This window comes from Tiliqua scincoides, chromosome 2, assembly GCF_035046505.1.
Source record: "Tiliqua scincoides isolate rTilSci1 chromosome 2, rTilSci1.hap2, whole genome shotgun sequence".
Taxonomy (NCBI): Eukaryota; Metazoa; Chordata; class Lepidosauria; order Squamata; family Scincidae; genus Tiliqua; species Tiliqua scincoides.
Genome location: NC_089822.1, coordinates 243,560,677 through 243,575,009, shown reverse-complemented (window position 1 = coordinate 243,575,009; position 14,333 = coordinate 243,560,677). Strand labels below are relative to the sequence as shown.

At 42.5% G+C, this 14,333-nt stretch overlaps 1 protein-coding gene and 1 pseudogene across 3 annotated transcripts in view; one reads left to right on the top strand and one right to left on the bottom strand.

Annotated features, from left to right (window-relative positions):
* PTPRG (protein tyrosine phosphatase receptor type G) overlaps positions 1–14,333 on the top strand; it is a 659,913-nt gene that overhangs the window by 497,470 nt on the left and 148,110 nt on the right. The window lies entirely within an intron of this gene.
* Positions 5,339–5,452, bottom strand: LOC136642919 (5S ribosomal RNA; annotated as a pseudogene).

Sequence of the window (14,333 nt, the reverse complement as noted above, 5' to 3'; positions counted from 1 at the left end):
TTTGATCAGGTTATTTATTTATTTTAGGGACTATCACTTTCAGGGACTGCACTTTATTCCAGCACACTGTTGCATAGAACAGAATGGATGTACATTATTTCAGAGCGCTGTTGTTCTTCCTGAAAACTACTTCATAACTTTTTTCCCCCTGTGATATCAGTCACTATAGATACTCGCCTATAAGGCGATCACACAGATAAGGTGGGGGCAGGTTTTCAGCCAAAAATCATGGAACGCTCAGATAAGTACGTAAAACTTAGAGAAAGGTGCTTGTGAGGAAGAGCTGCAACTTGTCCTGGAGCCTGATTGAAAGGGGGGAAAGAATCTGAACCATGCCACTGTTTTTGAAGGCATTAACAAGGTGCTTATGGAGTACTGTGTGCCGGGGAAGAGAAGGTAATTTTACCTGCCTGCCTGCCTGCCGAGTCACATGCTGGCAAAGTATCTCCCTGCAAGAAGGAGCTGTTGGGAGAGGCAAACATGGCCAGCTGGAGGTGAGCTTATGCCTGCTGCTCCTCTAGGCTTCTCCTGGCTGCCTCAGTACCCCTGAACTGCCCTGACCCTGTGAGCGACTCGCAGGTAGGGTGAGGAGATGGTCTATGCTGGATTTTGGGAGTAAAATTTCTCGCCTTATAGGCGCATATCAGCGGTGCAATGAAACTTGCATGCAGTGAATTTCAGAATGTAAGGGAATATTCTTTATACTGGTGGATATAGCAACCATTTATGAAATCCAAAACTGTTTTGCATGTGACATTTACCCCTCTGCAAAAGTGGAGGGGAGAACAAGCAAAAGGTTCATTTTGGTTGGGTACAATCAGCCATGGACATGGATGATAACCACTAGTACAGATTTATTAATTTGATTTATTTGCATGCCTTCTCTGATTTGTAGTCTGTCTGGGATGCGTACAAATATAGTCATAGAAATTTTCTGACTTTTCTCCTGGGCCAAAAGCTAATTGATTTTCCAGAAGACACTGGGGCTCTGGCAAATCTTTAGCCAGCGGTTCCCAAACACTCTGGGAGTTTGGGAACTGCTGTAAGTGCTTGTGGAGAGGGATGAAGGCAGCAGCATGATCAACACGATTGCATCGCTGCCAGGGATAAAAGGGTTTTTTTTTACTTACCCTTGCATTGCTGGCCTTCTGGAGGGTGCCCGCGGACCCCTCTGCATGTCTCTCCAGTCCTTAGAACAGCTAAGAACAGCAAGCGTGACCCACGTCCAGGTTTGCGATTGCAAAAACTAGAAGTGGGTCACAATCGCTATTATTAACTGTTCTGAGGTGTGGGAGCCCTGCAGATTGGGTTCGTGGGCTCTCCAGAAGACTGGTGCTTCCAGGGTAAGTTAAAAAAAAGCCCCCTTTTGTCCCTAACAGTGGTGCAGTTGTGGTGATCGTGTTATTGCCTTAACCATCGCCCCACCCCTTAAGGGTGCAGAGAGAGGGCTTACCTGGCTTGCCCCATTTTGGGAACCTATGCTCTAGGCTGAGGGGCTGCTTCAGAGAAAATTGGGATGGAAATGAAGAAAAGAGTCCTGTTATTTCAGACCCCAGCTCCATCTAGTCAAGCATCCTAACTGTGGCCACCTGGATGCCTCTAGGAATCCCACAAGCAGGAAAGGAAGACATACGTCTCTCCTGCCATGGTTCTCCTAAAAGAAGTGTTTAGTGGTGAATTGTTGGTGAACCTGGAGGTAGCATATAGTCACCATGACTAACAGGCATTGATAGGCTGGTCCCAGACCATTTCAAGCTATATCACCAAATGGAGTTCAGAAATCAAGATACTGGAGTACTACTGTAATGTGCTCCTGACAACCCATCCCTGTCAAAAGATGGACCACAATTCTAAGGATTTTGTGTGCAGTGTTGGAGTGGCCTGAAGAAATAGGGATGAGAAAGGGAGCTAATTTGCTTCTAGGTTTTTCCTTTGATTCCTAATTCACTGAGTCAACCTGCAGAAACAATGTTTATGACTCTTTAGTCTTCATATACAATCTGCTTCCCTGTTAATTAAACGCCTTGAGTGCTCTACTTGAAGAAATATCAAGGAGTGAATATTAAGATTGCTTTTTATTTCTCTTTTCTAATGCCGCATCTTGAAGTCAAGTATGTATGCTACAGGTCATGCAAGGTTTTTGTGTGTGTGTGTGTGTGTGCCTGAAAAGACAAACAAAAACAACTTGGTCCACTTGCAGTGAAGGAATCCCTCTAATTTTATTGTCACAATGTTATAGTTGTTAATGATGCTGCTGTGATACTTATTAATTTTCTTTTTGGAACATTAGAGGAAGCACTTTAAAATAATGCAAGCTCCAGTGCTTTTTGCAAATAACCACTGTTGTGCTAATTAGTAAAAATAAATGGAGTGCAACAGCTTCTTGGTAGCATTTTAGTGGCTGATTGTATATATAGAATCTTAGCTGCTAATTTGCTTCTAAGAAGACCGTATAAAAATTGCCAGTATTAAGTCTTGCTTTCTGAATATAGCTGGATATCTTGGGGAGAAAGAAAAAAGAAGCCTGGAAAGAAAGGGGGCTTCTTGGGTGCTGACTGGCACAGTGGTTCTTGGATGGAGGCTGGAATGGAGGTGATTTGACACATATCAACAAGTTAATGCTTCTCCAACGGACAGCAAGACGGAATAGCTGGCAGCAGATGGGGAAGCAAAGTACAAGAGGTTCTGAGCTGCTGTAGATTTTTAACCCCATAGTCAAAATATATCTGAAACTTCTTGGTGTCTATTCAGTATATTGAATTGTTCAATACTTCATTCCAGTTCAACGCTGGAAAAGAATGAACACCATTCTTTTCTCACAAAGAGCCATCTTAATGAAAATGCTTTTAATTTTGTCCTTTGGTTACTATACATTTTTGTACCTTTAAACTATCTTTTGTCCGTTTCGTTCTAAGTCGTTGATTTTCAAACTTTTTCATCTCATGGCACACTGAGAAGGCACTAAAATTGTCAGGACATACTATCAGTTCTATGATGATTGATAAGGCATACCACACTGCCAGCCAGGGGCTCACATTCCCCCAACGGCCCTACTAATATATGACCATCCCTCAAACTTCCACAACACTCCTGCAAACCATTCACAGCACATCAATGTGCCATGGCACAGAGGTGAAAATCACTGTTCTAAGTAACTCCTTCTATCTGTAACCTTCTATCTAAGTAACCTTCTATCTAAGTAACTCCTTCTATCTGTAACTCCACTCAGACTTTCAAAATGTAAGCATGGGGGAAAAGGTCATGACTGTGTTGGATGGCTCTTCCTCCAAGGTGTGCTGAACCCCTTTGTCAGTGGTACTCTAAACTTTTCTGGCCAGTGGCTCACTTGACTCCCATGGCTGATGGCCATGACACCAGCCATCATGTTCCTGAGGGCTGGAAGTGACATCATTAAACAGGAAGTGGCCAGAAATATTAACTATATTAAATATATTAAATTATAATATATTAAATATATATTAACTATATTAATATTAATTATATTAATCATATCATTAATTAAATGCAGATCTTAAAAATATATTATTAATACACAGCAATATACATGCTTTATAAATGATCAGCTGCTGATCACTGTTGGAGACAGGATGCTGGAGTAGGTAGATTTTGTCTGGTCCAGGAGGACTCATTTTTTAAAACTTTGTAAGCATACCAATAAAATTGTTTTATCAAATGAACTTTGTGAACAACCAGTCTGACCGTCATTACACACACACACCGCCCTGGACCCCAATCCAACTAGTTATTTCTCCCATTCTTCTTGGATAGGATTGAACCCTTTATTAATTGAATGAAATTAAATTTTTCCAGCAGGTGGTGAGGAAAACAAAAATAGACCATGAAAATATATCAGAGCTGATAAGGGTTTGGTTAGGAAGCTGATTTGTCTCCTATACTAGGAGATGCACAGCTCAAACCTATGCATATCTACTCAGAAGTAAGTCCCTTTAGAGTCAATGGGGCTTACTCCAGGGAAAGTGTGGATAGGATTGGGTGGGCAATCACTTCATCAATGGCTGATTATTCCCTTCAAATAGCAAGATTCATCACTTTAAAAATACAGCCTCTCCTCTTTAGTCAAACAACAAGATTAATAAATCACTTTAAAAACAGTACCCTTTTTCTGCTCCTGGCCAAGTAAAGTGTGCGCTTCTCTCTCTCCCCACCCCCTTGCCAACTGCATGGTAACAACTTTAAGACCCCTGGTGACTGGTAAAATAGGAAGCGTTTTATTTGGGAGGGGGAGGAAAGTGGGAAGGTTTGGAGATCGAAAGGGGGGGAGTGGAAGAGGGAGGGGGTTGAAAAGAGAGATTTCACTTTGATGAGAAGTGATCCCAGGCTGGGAACTAGGAACCAAGCAGACAAGGATCAATGAGGGTTAAGGACTGCAAGCTGAGCATGCTCGGTACTTACCAGATGAGCTTTGGAAACAACATGCAGCAAACACAGAAGGTGGCAGCCTCGGAGCGGAGGGAGAAGAGGGCAGGGCGGCAGCAGCCACTCTCACAGCTGAGCAACTCCCGTTTCTTCTGCTTTAAAAAAAAGCGCAGACGGCGGGCAGAAGACAGGCTCGTATTCTGCCCAGGGGTGTGACTATATCACTGCAAGAGGACATTCCACGCCTTCCCTTTGAGTTCCTGGCGCCTCCCTAAAGAGCTGCGCCACACAGTTTGAATAACACTGTCCTATGTTTTAAAGGGCATACCAGCATACTGGCCCATGCTCATAGATTCCAAAAGATCATAGATTCGATTTTTTCTGTAAACCACTTTGTGAACATTTTGTTGAAAAGTGGTATATAAATGTTAATAATAATAACAGCATGAGCCACATATCCCATTGTTCTGATATACAGGTTGCCTGTGGTGTGCTAAAGGAGGTTGGGTGTGCTAAAGGAGTAAGTTTTGCCTAGCGTGGTCATGGTTCCCTCCCTCCCCCTCCTGTATAGTTTGAGCATGTGCATAGGGCTTGATTTTCCCATTTAAGGCATTCACAATGTCAAGTGTTCAGGAGAGAATATTGTTTTAGCATTGTAACCAAACATATATTCTGCCAGAATTAAATTGCTGCTCAAATGTGACAAGGTAGTACCAAGAAGCATTTAAAAATTCAGCTCTGTGGGGGAAGGCACATTTTCATCATGTCATTTGCTTACTTGAGTCAGAGTACTCTTAACTGAAGCTAGAGGAATTGGAAATAGTTCCAAATGTGGGATGAAATGTACAGTAGTTATGTGCCTCAAGGCAGAACGGTGAGGATGGTTAACTGTTTGGGTTAAAATGGTTGGCAACCTTCAGTCTCGAAAGACTATGGTATAAGCCTACAGCACCTGGTATTCCCCGGCGGTCTCCCACCCAAGTACTAACCAGGCCTGACCCTGCTTAGCTTCTGAGATCAGACGAGATCAGGCATGTGCAGGTGGGTTATAGATGAGCATTAGGCACAGTTTTTCTGTCTTCCTCTGCCATTTAGTACCCTCTGCTGAAGCTGCTAATAGGCATCATCCTAGAGGTTGTTCTGTTCCTGTTCTAGGCCTTTTAAAGCCTACCAGGGTCCATCCACATCTGTAGCTAACAAGCACATAGTACCCACTGGTGGCTGCTGAATACTTGGCATAGCTTTCAAGAGAGCAGTTGCCTTGGACACAAAAGGTTTCACATTCTGTTAGTAGTCCCTTGACCAGTGTTGTTCTGAAACGTTATTGTAATGGAAACACAAGAGAGACAGAGGCAGAATGTCAGCATGCAAACATTGCTTCCCAAAGTGTTACTCTATAACCTTGACCTCATATAAAGGTCATTCATCAGCAGACATGGTTTCCTCCTGCAAAGTGCAATTGAGTGTTGTGGAAAATGCATATTTGCTACTTAATTTTCAGAGAGGTGTATACATGCGGAATTATGTATAAGCCATTAGCAACCCAGTCACTGATTTCTCAGAGTGCATTATTGAATGCAATATTACAAAATTTGTATGAGGTAGGGAACTTGGATAGTGCCGTGCCTGGCACTGAACTGAAAGTGACCCCAGATTTCTGTGTCAGAATTAATGGATAAACCTTTACATGTGCCAAAAACACATGTTGCTCTCAAACTACTGGATCAGACTGGTCTGTCAAACCCAGTACAATTCTACTATGGCTGGCAGTGGTTTTCCAGCCCCTCAGATGGAAGTCTTTCCCTGCCTTGCTACTTAGCATCCTTTTAAGCCATTTCTGCCCAATGTTGCATATATGCGTACAATGTGTAAGCCTGTGGGCTGGGCAAAAATGGGTTAAGCTAGGATAACCATGCACTGCACCTGTGACCCTCCATATGTGAAGTCCTAGTGAAATTTTGACTTTTGGAAAATAAAAAGAAAAAGGGTTGAAAAGCTGCTTAGATAAGAGTGGGGTCTTTTGGGAAAGATGGTGGTGAATCTGATCTGTTGTTGGCAACCTTCAGTCTCGAAAGACTATGGTATCGCGCACTGAATGGTGGTTCTGGAACAGCGTCTAGTGTGGCTGAAAAGGCCAATTCGGGAGTGACAATCCCTTCCACACTGGGAGCAAGTGCTGTCTGTCCCTGGCTATGGGCCTTCCTTCTTTGCCTCTTTGCCTCAGTCTGTTGGCCAAGTGTCTCTTCAAACTGGGAAAGGCCATGCTGCACAGCCTGCCTCCAAACGGGCCGCTCAGAGGCCAGGGTTTCCCACTTGTTCAGGTCCACTGCTAAGGCCTTCAGATCCCTCTTGCAGATGTCCTTGTATCGCAGCTGTGGTCTACCTATAGGGCGCTTTCCTTGCACGAGTTCTCCATAGAGATCTATGACCAGTTGATAAGTCCAATAGATGAGATTTTAGAGCAAACTGACCACATGCTGTTCTGCCTATCAATGGAGAGGAAAGGTAATCAAATTATTTACATTAGGAAGGAAGCTAGAAGCACTGATAGTTATTATCAGCAATATAGAATACCTTAACAAAACCCCTGAATAAACAAAATGGAAATGAAAATCTGTACTTGCACCCATGCATGCTTTCCTGTGCAATACTTATCACAGGGAGCTGTCCAAGATAGTCTAGCTCAGTGGTTCCCAAACTTTTTAGCACCACGTCCCAATTTTTAGAACAACACTATCAGGACGCACCTAGGTTTATCAGACTTTTAAAAAAGGAGATCTAGAAAGAAATAATATTTTATTTATTTATAAGTAATAATAACCAGAAAGAAAGACCCACAAACATTTCTCTCTATATATTTACGCATGCTTGCAAACTGCAGGAGCTCAGCTCCTTTGTAGGGCAGTTAGGAAATACAATATCTGATTTTTGAGTAGCTTCAGGGCTTGAGGCAATTAGTTATCTTTCCATCACCCATTGACAACTCACCAAAAAGCAGGTTGTGACCCACCAGTGGGTCCTGACCTATAGTTTAGGAATCACTCATCTAGCTGTACAAGAGTCTGAGAGCATATGCAGAAACTCCATAGCTGTACGTATGATGGCAGAGCCGCCTCCTTTTCACCTCCAAGAATCACTGTCTTCCGTCTCCTACTGTGGCTTTCCACATACTTAAAATAAATTCTACCTAATTGATAACCAAATTTAATCATAGCAGGATACTTTCAGTTTGCATTCAAATAAGCCTGTCTTTTGTCTAAATAAGTTTCTCTAGGCTGATAATTCATATTTTAGTTCAAAATGTTTAAAAATGAAAGACAGGCAGGGTTGGATGAAATGTAGACTACGTATTACAGTGTGTATTTAATATAAAAGTCATGCATTATTCATTTTAGCAATCTGAATAACTTTGAATTTAGCATTCCTGCTCATCTTTCCTTTGATGAATGATTAATTATTAAAACATAATATTGTCAGCATCTGCCACGAAAAATCCTTGAAAGTAGAACATGAGCTTCAGTCTACTGCCACTCTTAGATAAAAAGGATATCATGCATTTGCATCGTGCTGTATGTTGTATATTTGTCCGGTATTTGCAATTTAATTTATTATTTTGTGTACTGAAGACATATTTTAAAGCATCTGAAGTTTTAGACACACATGCAAATAGTTACTAGGCATTCATGAGAATTAAGTTTGATGTATAAAAGGACTGCAGAATACTTTAGGGAATTTTTGAAGAACTGCCTGGGGATGGTTGACTAAGTTCTCATTTCCGTTGGATTTGCAATGCAGTCTACACAGCTTCCTTCAACACTGTGCTTCTTTTACAGAGATCAAACATCCCATTATCCTGGCATTCAACAATTGCTACTTCTCCTTCGAAAAATGCTGTTCTTCTGTGAGAGGGTACATTCATGTTTATTAAGAGTGCTATGTAGACTGCATTTAATAGCAGCAAAAAAATTAATATGTTTGTGAGAGTATCATGAGCACCTGTTGGCTCTTGCAGAGAGCTAGTGTTGCAAAGTGGCTGAGCTGTGAATCTGGTCTTTTCCAGTTTGACTGTCGCCTCTGCCATGGACTCAGTAGGAGACTGCGGTAGGTTGCCAACTCTGCACTGAAGCTATTACTAGAGGTTTTTTTTTCTCTCCTCCTCTTTCCAAACATGATGTCACATTGGAAGTTCCTGGAGGCTCTGTTAAAATCCCCAGAGTTGCTTTCCGTAGACACCTGGAGATCGATCCTGATCCCTGGATTTCTAGGCCAGTTCTAGAGGGTTGCCAAATCCCCATATGTAGTGTTGGGATAATGCTGTAGGCTTATAGCATGATCTCGGAAGCTAAGCAGGGTCAGGCCTGGTTAGTATTTGGATGGGAGACCGCCTGGGAATACCGGGTGCTGTAGGCTTGTACCATAGTCTTTCGAGACTGAAGGTTGCAAACCACTTTTCTATAGAATTGCCTCATGATAATACATGCAAAGGATCTGCAAGAATTTTGGCTACCAGATGACAGAACAGTAATGCCACTTCTCTTTAAGGCCCTTTTTGGTTGCCTACCATTCAGGCCAGCAATAGCCTTGCCACAGTTCTGGGTGGCTTGTTTACATCACTTTCTCTTTGTTTGCAAAGGGGACAACTATACTCTGTGTGCGTGTGTGCACGTGTCCATGCATGTGTGTGTTTTGCAACCTTTCAAAAGACTTATAGCCCAATCCTAACCTGTTTTCCAGTGCCAATGCAGCTGTGCCAACGGGGTGCATGCTGCATTCTGTGGTGATGGGGGTCAGTCACAGAGCCCACTTCAGGGTAAGGGAATATTTGTTCCTATACCTTCAGGGCTGCAATGCAGCTTCATCGGCACTGAAAAATTGGTTAGAGTTGGGCAGTTAATGCACAATCCAGGGCCAAAAAAAGAGAAGTTCACATCCTTCTCTGTGGTACAATACCACAAACTAATCTCAGCCTCCACTCTAGTGAGCTGAACAAAGAGGTGGAAGCTACAGTCATCAGGAAAGGTGCCAGGAGAAGCCTTTGTTAATTTCACCTTGCATTAGGGAAAAAGTGGAAGACTTATGTAAGCTCATGTCTTTGCTGAACAGCAATTGAATTAGTCACTGAGCAGTCCCCAATTTTGTTCAAAGAGGTGACAGTTCTGTGACTCATTTGGACATTATGTTTTGAAGGCAGAAGGAGAGACTTTGCTACCTAGATAGCAGGGCAGCTTAAATGCTTCTTCTGGCTCAAAACAAGATCCATTTCAGAGCAATTTCTTAGACTGGATTTAATTCAGACATATACCAACTTCACACTTTGGATTCCTCCTCCATCCCCATCCATGTTCTTAGTTTTGGCAATATTTGCGTGTGTACCAATTAGCAACCCATTTTGAAAATGAAATTAAGGATGAAAAGCACTTGTTCTGCATTTCATACATTATGTAAGCACATATTCTCCTACATGGAGATTATTTGTTTGTATAGGAAAAACTGTTTTGTGTGAAGTGCCCCTCAGCCATAGGAGAAGCAGTGCTCTCAGATGAACCACCTGACTTAGTTATACCCGTGGAGGCTTTAATTTTTCATTTTCTTGGACTAAGTCACAGTGTAGGAACTGTAATGAAAATATATACCGCATTAATTCAATGTGTGCATTCAAACTGAGAAAACCAGAGATCCAGCAATCAGAAGCATGTTGCCTCTGAATAAGGCTCATCGACTTTTAGTTATCATCATACTTAATGACATCGGCAGACCTGTTCTCCATGAATGTGTCTAATCCTTTTTAAAGCCATCTGAGCTAGTAGTGATTTCTACACTTTCTGGCAATGAATTATTTTAATGTTTCATGGAGGGGGGGGAACAGGTTCCAATTGTTTATGAACCTCAGTGCCTTTTCAGAATATGTACTGCTCAAAGTCTGTTGGGCATGTTGGATACGCTAATAACTACCCCCCCAAAAATCCAAAGTTTGTACTGTATAGGAGGTCAAACCAGATTTTCTTGTTGTCCCTGATGTTATTAAATACATATAAAACATCTCCAGAAACAATCTAGTGAGGACAGAATCTTGCAAGAGAAATAAGCTTGCACAGCATGGGAAAAGTTCCATTGTTGGGGCCGACTCTAGGTATAAAGCACTTAATAAGCACCTTGCTGTTACCTTTTTCCTAGCTATAGTAGAAAATTCGGCCAGTTAATCTTGAGAACTGCAGGGGATAACTGTGAAAGAACAGCAGAGATCTGCTCTTACCAGTGACTGTTTCCTCCTCTTTTAGATTTTGTTTTATTCATCTCAAATGTAAATTTTACCAAAGATTATGTATGTCAGTTGTCCTATGGAGTGATGTCTCTTTTCCCTCAAGATGTGATCTGTGATAGCTTAGAACAAGAGGAGTTAAAATAAATACAGGCTGATAAATGTGAAACCTTCAGCCCCTGAGGAGTTGGGTTTTGTTTTTTTTTCCTCCTTGCCCACATGACTTGCATGTGCTCAGATTTGTTTTGTGAAATCTTGGGAGAAAAACAGCAGGCTGTCCCTGGGCTCTGTAAAATGCAGGTGACACCTGCCTTAACACCTGCCTCTTCCAAGTTCAGATCCTTTAAGAGAATCTTCTGTTTACACATAGAAAAAAATAAGGCAAAACACTTTGCCTGAGAGTGATGTAGATTTGCAGAACCAAAGCAGAGACCTTCAGTTCATTCTCACTTTGGCTATAGTTAGCAGGCTCTTCACCTTTCTTGGTAGATCTGAAGAAATACTGTATATCCTTTCCCAAAGGCTATAAAACATACTACCTCTACCTTCAGAACACAGAAACATGACATGAATACTCTTCAGCTATTTTTTTTTTTGGGCTGACCCCTGGAACATGCCTACAGTCATTTTGAAAGAGTTTGTCAGCCTTTCATAGTAGTGTAAACACCCACTGCTTTAGGTTTTCTCAGTATGTGGTCACTTCCCACTACTAGAAGAAAAATATCACCTAACCAGGTTGTGTGTAGTCTCCCTATCAAATTCCCAGGAGCTCTTTTTTCTCTCTCATTGAGAGAAGCCATATCCTTGGCAACTCTATGAAAAGGGCAATATGCGATACTTTATAAATATTTCTGTCTTTGGAATAGTGATGCAAACAATTAAGATGCCACACATCCTGGCGTATCTGCAAACAGAAATGTGTGGATTTTGTATTTCCACTTTGCGCAGTGGAGAAATTCAGTGAAGTTCATTAAGCTCTTCTATGTTGTCTCCCATGCCTCTGTGCATCATGCTTTTCTTTAGGTTAAACAAAAGGAAGCAGTTACAGAAGCAGTAGCGAACCTCCCATTCAGTGACCAGGGCAAATGTCCCGGGTGCAGAACTTGCACACCTCCAGGACCGTGGGGGAAACCTTAATGAGGCTCCCGAAGCGGTTGTAAACTGTGCTTCTGGTTTTCCAGAAGCATAGTTAAAGAGCGCAGCGAAGCCACAGCTTCTCCGGTTGGTCCTGGAGCTGTGTGAGGCCCTGTGTTGCTCCAGGTGCGTGGGGGAGGGCAGCTTCACTCAGGGGGGTGGCTTCATGGATCTTTGCCCCAGGGTGTCTTGAGGGGAGGGCCGCCACTGTACAAACATGAATATTATTCTCATGTTGTGTGTTTTCTGGATGTGGGATGATCATCCTGTTTTCTCATGGATTACAAGCCCATGAGAAATAGGTTGTCTGCACACATGTAGAACCAATATCAGAAATGTCCTGAAGTTTGATTCTACCCATTTTCTGGTGTACACCATATCTCCTCTGACTGAGAAGGAGCCACCAGCATTTAGTGTGTCCATTTAAATCAGGAAGTTTTGAAGAATGTCTGAATTCTTACAGCTGAAGAGAAATGTTAGAGAATATGATGTCAACCATATGCATTGTAGGAGGGGAGGGCTGGGTATTTTGTTTACTATTTCTAGGTATCAACATGTTTCACAAACTCATTTACATTTGCTAGGTTTGTGAACAGTTCTGAGCAATAGCCCAATCCTGACCAGTGCTGGAACAAGCAGGCCAGCTGGCCAGCCCAGTATCCAGCGTGGGGTTGGGGCTGGCTGTGGTGCATCCCTGGGCAAGGAGAATCAATTCTCCTTACCCTGGGTAACATGGCAGCAGCCTGAATAGGGCTACTTGGATCTGCACCACCTCAAGAGGTGATGCAGATCCAAGCAGCGCGATACTATACTGGGCTGCCAGGGAGGGGAGTTAGAATCCAGATGCTGGCACCGTCTCCCCCCTGGGCCCAGACCACCCATGGGGCTGCCCATCACTTGCCCTCCCCGGAATGCCCCAGTTCTGCCCTCCCACCACCCTCCCCAGACCCCCATGCTGGTGGCCCGTCATCAACGCAAACTCACTCAAACCAGAGCTTGCTCCAGCACAGGGAGGCCAGCACACATCTTTGCACCAGCCTCCTGACTCCAAAGTTGTTGCAGATATGCCTTACAGCATGTTTGCAACATGCCTCAGCCAGCAAAAGAGACTTCCACCGACCAATAGAGCACTTGGGATTGCCCTCTCAGGGTCCAATCCTATCCAACTTTCCAGCACCAGTGCAGCTGCAATGCAGCCCCAAGGAAAGTCAACAAATGTTACCATGCCTTGAGGAGGCCTCTGTGACTGCCTACCCACCACAGGTTGCAGTGCATACTCCATTGGCACAGCTGCATCAGTACTGGAAAATTGGATAGGATTTGGCCCTCAGAGTCCTATTTCAGAGTAAGTATCTACCAGTTGTAGTTTGCCTGCATTTGCAAGAATAATATATGTATTATGTTAATTGCAGGCAATATGCAGTTTAGTAGGACCTCTGGCTTGTGATACATATCTGATGCAAAAATATTGTTCCAGCACTCAAAATGTTGCTCACCCCTGCCCTGCAGGAAATAAAATCATATTTGGCACAAGTTTGATAAAGATTTGATCTGGTCTTTGAAGATCTGATCTGAATATCAACTAGTCTGTTGACTTGTAATCATGTTCTTTGAGCCTTACTTGTGATTGCAAATAAATTGACTAACACTGAATACTTTGCAAGTGTTACAGGGATGCTAAATAATAATTCTTGTGGGATCAAACAGATGAAATGGTAAGAGATCAGAATTCACATCCCTGCTCATTCTGAATCCACTGGCTTGTCTTGAATAAGGACGGTTTTAATATCAGTTTTCTATGCATAAAATGCAAGCTATATTGAACTGCTTCATAACATATAAAGCACTAAAGTTCAACTGAAGTAGTAGTAGTAGTAGTAGTAGTAGTAGTAGTAGTAACTTTATTGTCATTGTGCTACAGCACAATGAAATTTATGCACCTTTGAGATACAAGCATAAATATATACTACAATTCCAACAATCACACTCTACGCACTCACCCAGACATTCAATACGACATGCATCATAATATAAAAACAGTATAAGAGACCATAATGCCCAGGAGCATGGTAACAACTATATCGCCTTAGTCAACGTAATTATGGCTGTGGGATAGTAACAGTTCAGGAATCATGTGGTGTGTGCTCTAATAGTTCTGTATCGCCTACCCAAAGGCAACAGTTCAAAGAACTTATGAACCGGATGGAAGGGGTCTCTCAGAATACTATGTGACTTCTACAGACAGCGAGATATATAGATGTCCTCCAGAGCTGGTAGACAAAGGTTGATGATGTGCTGTGCGATCTTAATAATTCTCTGCAGAGCTTTTTTGTCCCCTGCAGAGCAATTTCTGTACCACACCAAGATATCATAGGTTAGGACTCTCTCAACGGTGCAACAATAGTAAGACACAAGCAGCTGCTGTGACAAATTTAACCTCCCAAGCTTCCTCAGAAAATATAACCCCTTTTGTGCCTTTTTTATCAACATGCTGGTGTTAATAGTCCATGAGAGGTCCTCTGTGATGTAAATACTTAGGAAT